This window comes from Emys orbicularis, chromosome 15 (genome assembly GCF_028017835.1).
Source record: "Emys orbicularis isolate rEmyOrb1 chromosome 15, rEmyOrb1.hap1, whole genome shotgun sequence".
In the NCBI taxonomy this organism is placed as follows: domain Eukaryota; kingdom Metazoa; phylum Chordata; order Testudines; family Emydidae; genus Emys; species Emys orbicularis.
Genome location: NC_088697.1, coordinates 14,721,524 through 14,726,523, shown reverse-complemented (window position 1 = coordinate 14,726,523; position 5,000 = coordinate 14,721,524). Strand labels below are relative to the sequence as shown.

Genomic DNA, 5,000 nt, shown 5'->3' with positions numbered 1-5,000 from the left:
GTTCTCACAGGCTCTGAAAAACCTGTCCTCAGAAATCTCCGCACACAGTTCTTAAAAGACAGGTCGAAAAAGCCAAACCCCCCCCCTTCAGTGGTACGAACCTGGAATCGCGTCCGACCTCGTGGTTCTCTCGGTCGGCCGAAGCGGCGTGTGGCGACCCCTTCCGGACATCCGCGAGACGACCGGCCATCAGGTCAACCCATTCGCTCCAATGGGGTTGACCTGGTGGCCGAGCGGGGACTTTGGACAATTTTTCGGACTTGGAAAAAATTTTCGGGGCTTGGAAAAAAAAAAAAATGTCAGCCCGCTTCCTCCGGGTTGACCTGGTGGCCGAGCGGGGACTTTGACAATCTTTCGGACTTGGAAAAATTTTTCGGGCTTGGAAAAAATTGTCAGCCCGCTTCCTCCGGGTTGACCTGGTGGCCGAGCGGGGACTTGGACAATCTTTCGGACTTGGAAAAATTTTTCGGGCTTGGAAAAAAATTGTCAGCCCGCTTCCTCCGGGTTGACCTGGTGGCCGAGCGGGGACTTTGACAATCTTTCGGACTTGGAAAAATTTTTCGGGCTTGGAAAAAATTGTCAGCCCGCTTCCTCCGGGTTGACCTGGTGGCCGAGCGGGGACTTGGACAATCTTTCGGACTTGGAAAAAAAAATTTCAGCCCGCTTCCTCCGGGTTGACCTGGTGGCCGAGCATCTCACCGTCCCCGGACGCAGCGAGGGACTGCCTCCCGGCCGTCAGGATCGGGCCCCTGGAAGTCTGGGTGGGGTGCGGGGGGGGGGGGGGGAATTGCCCGACGCCTCCGAGGAGCGCTACCGGGGCGGGCCGGGCCCCCCCTGCTCGAAAAGGAAAAGAAGGATCGGGCCCACGAGAGACAGGGACCCGGCCGCCAGGCAGGCCGACCTGGGTTCACCGTCCCCGGCCGCAGCGAGGGACTGCCTCCCGGCTGACTGGATCGGGCCCCTGGAAGTCTGGAAAAAGTTTAACCCGACGCCTCCGAGGAGGGGGCGCCCAGGGAAGGAGGGAGAACCGGGTTGACCTGGCAAAGCGGCCACCAGGTATACCAGTTAAAACCTATGGGTTGACCCGGTGGCCGGAAAGCATACCGGCCAGCCAGGTGAACCCCGTTCGATTCCACGGGTTGACCTGGTGCCCGGGAGGGGACTCGGACGGTTCCCCCCGGGGTACGCCTTCCTCGGCCCGAAGGAACAGGGTGCGAACCAGGCGCGGGGGCGGGGCGGGGAACCGCTGGAACCGCTGGGGGACGGGGGACGGGGAGGGGGGGAATGGATCGGGCCTGCCGGGACCCGGCCGCCAGGCAAGCCGCCCCGGGCTCACCCTCCCTGGCCGCAGCGAGGGACTGCCCCCCCCCCCACCCCCGGCTGACAGGATCGGGCCCGCTGGAAGTCCGGGAAAATATTTTTCCCGACGCCGGAGGGAGGGGGGGGGGGAGGGGAAGGGGCTCTGACGGGCCAGCCCGGGCCCCGGAGCTTGAAAAGGAAAAAAAAGGATCGGGCCCGCGAGAGACGGGGGCCCTGCCGCACGGGGCAGTCCGACCGGGGCTCGCCGTGCGGCAGGCCCGGGCGCCGGCAGGGGAAAGCGGGCGAGGAGGCGCGGAGCCGGGTGCCTACGGCCATACCGGACCGAACGCCCCCGATCCCGTCCGATCTCGGAAGGTAAACCGTCCCGGGCCTGGCTAGTACTTGGATGGGTGACCGCCTGGGAATCCCAGGTGCCGTAGGCAGCTTTTCCCGGTCCGAGCCAGCTCTCTCTCCTTTTTCTGGGGAGGAAGGAGAAGGGGGGGGGGGGCGGGCCAGAAAGCCCCTCGTCGCTCCTGCCGAGTCGGAGGTCGCGGCCGCAGGTCACGGGTCGGGGCGCCTGGGGTCCGGCTCCCCCCAACACCCACCCGGCTTCCTCCGCGGAGGACCCCCGGCCACCGAAGCCGCTGGGGGAGACCCCGGGCATGGGGCGGACTGGCCCGGCCCCTCCCGGCCCCCCTGCGCCCGGCCGCCGGCCCGCGGGACCGCCCCGAATCCCCCCGCGGCCACCCAGGCGAGGCCTGGCCTGGAGGGCCCCACGGCGGGTGTCAGGCTCCCCGCCGCTTGCCCCACCGGGGACCCACGGCCACCGAAGCCGCTGGGGGGAGACCCCGGGCATGGGGCGGACTGGCGCGGCCCCTCCCGGCCCCCCTGCGCCCGGCCGCCGGCCCGCGGGACCGCCCCGAATCCCCCCGCGGCCACCCAGGCGAGGCCTGGCCTGGAGGGCCCCACGGCGGGTGTCAGGCTCCCCGCCGCTTGCCCCACCGGGGACCCACGGCCACCGAAGCCGCTGGGGGAGACCCCGGGCATGGGGCGGACTGGCCCGGCCCCTCCCGGCCCCCCTGCGCCCGGCCGCCGGCCCGCGGGACCGCCCCGAATCCCCCCCCGGCCACCCAGGCGAGGCCTGGCCTGGAGGGCCCCACGGCGGGTGTCAGGCTCCCCGCCGCTTGCCCCACCGGGGACCCACGGCCACCGAAGCCGCTGGGGGAGACCCCGGGCATGCGGCGGACTGGCCCGGACCCTCCCGGCCCCGCTGCGCCCGGCCGCCGGCCCGCGGGCCCGACCCGAATCCCCCCGCGGCCACCCAGGCGAGGCCTGGCCTGGAGGGCCCCACGGCGGGTCTGCAGCTCCCCCCGGGCTTCCTCCCCCGAGGACCCACGCCCCCCCTGAGCCGCAGGGGGAGACCCCGGGCCCGGGGCGGACTCGCTCGGGCCCCCCCCCTGCGCCCGGCCGCCGGCCCGCGGGACCGCCCCCGAATCCCCCCGCGGCCAGGCAGGAGAGGCCTGGCCTGGATGCCACGGAGGACCCGCGGCCCCCAAAGCCGCAGGAGGCGCCCCCGGCCCCGGGGCCGGTAAGCCCCGTGTCGCTCCCCCCCCCCTCACCCCCCCACCCCCCCCGCGCCTCGCTGCCGGGCACCGGGCACCGCCCCAGAGTCAGCCGCAGCCGGCCGGCCTGAGAGCTGCCCTCCTGTGTGAGACTACGTTGATACTAACCGGCCATCAGGCAGGTCAACCCCATTGCTAGACCTGGGTGGACCTGGTGGCCGAGCGGGGACTTAGGAAATTTTCCAGCCTTTTCCCGGGGCGTGACCTGTTGTCCCGGTGGGGACTTTGAAAATTTTACAGCCGCTTCCCGGGGCTTGACCGGTTGTCCTGAAGGCCCCCCACCCCCACCCCCACCCCCGGGCTCCTGCTCCCCTCTCCCCAGCCTCGGTGCTCCGCTCCCAGCCTCGGAGGCTCCCTCTCTGCGGCGGCTGCATCGCGTCCGAGGACGCTCACCCTCCGGAGGCTGGCTGTAAAGCCTGACACCCACCACCGCCGCCGCCCCGATTCTCCGAGGGGCGACTCTGAGGCCTCCCCCCACCCCCGGACCACCCTGGAGACGACTGCTAAGCCCCCACCCCCGGCCAGTCTAGGGGAAGACTGCTAAGCCTCTCCCCCCCCTGCCCCACCCACCCACACTGTCTGGGGGATGACTATTAAGCCTCCCCCCCGCCCAGCCTGGGGGAAGACTGTTAAGCCTCCCCCCCACCCACCCTGTCTGGGGGACGACTATTAAGCTTCCCCCCCGCCGGAGCGCCCGGGGGACGACTATTAAGCCTTCCCCCGGACTGCCCGGCGGACGACTGCGAAGCCTCCCGCTCAGCCTGGGGGAAGACTGTTAAGCCTCCCCCCCACCCACCCTGTCTGGGGGACGACTATTAAGCTTTCCCCTCCGGAGCGCCCGGGGGACGACTATTAAGCCTCCCCCGGACTGCCCGGGGGATGACTGCGAAGCCTCCCGCTTTGCCTGGGGGAAGACTGTTAAGCCTCCCCCCCCACCCACCCACCCACACTGTCTGGGGGACGACTGTTAAGCTTTCCCCCCCGGAGCGCCCGGGGGACGACTATTAAGCCTCCCCCGGACTGCCCGGGGGACGACTGCGAAGCCTCCCGCTCAGCCTGGGGGAAGACTGTTAAGCCTCCCCCCCCCCCACCCACCCACACTGTCTGGGGGACGACTATTAAGCTTTCCCCCCCGGAGCGCCCGGGGGACGACTATTAAGCCTTCCCCCGGACTGCCCGGGGGACGACTGCGAAGCCTCCCGCTCAGCCTGGGGGAAGACTGTTAAGCCTCCCCCCCACCCACCCTGTCTGGGGGACGACTATTAAGCTTTCCCCTCCGGAGCGCCCGGGGGACGACTATTAAGCCTTCCCCCGGACTGCCCGGGGGACGACTATTAAGCCTCCCCCGGACCTGCTCCATCTCGACTATTAAGCCCCCCTCTGTGGTCCTCAGGACCACTGCCGCGCGGCCCGCGGAGTGGGGTGACACCCGGGCCGCACAGCAAACCGGCCACCAGGTCAACCCATTGAATCCAATGGGTTGACCTGGTGGCCGGAAATCAAACCGGCCACCAGGTCAACCCATTAGATTCAGTGGGTTGACCTGGTGGCCGAGCGGGGACTTGGAAAATTTTACAGCCGCTTCCCCGGGGGTTGACCTGTTGTCCCGGTGGGGACTTTGAAATTTTTACAGCCGCTTCCCCGGGGGTTGACCGGTTGTCCTGAAGGCCCCCCACCCCACCCCCTCCCGGGCTCCTGCTCCCCTCTCCCCAGTCTCGGTGCTCCGCTCCCAGCCTCGGAGGCTGCCTCTCTGCGGCGGCTGCATCGCGTCCGAGGACGCTCACCCTCCGGAGGCTGGCTGTAAAGCCTGACACCCACCGCCGCCGCCGACCCGACTCTCCGAGGGACGACTCTGAGGCCTCCCCCCACCCCCGGACCACCCTGGAGACGACTGCTAAGCCTCCCCCACCGGACCGCCCGAGGGAAGACTGCTACGCCTCCCGCCAGCCCTTCCCCGCCCAGCCTAGGGGAAGACCGCTAAGCCTCCCCCCCCGCACAGTGTCTGGGGGACGACTATTAAGCCTTCCCCCCCCCCCGGAGCGCCCGGGGGACGACTATTAAGCCTTCCCCCGGACTGCC

The 5,000-nt window shown here is 69.8% G+C and overlaps 1 non-coding gene across 1 annotated transcript; it reads left to right on the top strand.

Moving 5' to 3' along the window:
* Nucleotides 1-1,623: 1,623 nt before the first annotated feature.
* LOC135889594 (5S ribosomal RNA) lies at nucleotides 1,624-1,742 on the top strand. Its single transcript, XR_010561939.1, has one exon. It is a non-coding gene; the product is annotated as a 5S ribosomal RNA (ribosomal RNA).
* Nucleotides 1,743-5,000: the final 3,258 nt, after the last annotated feature.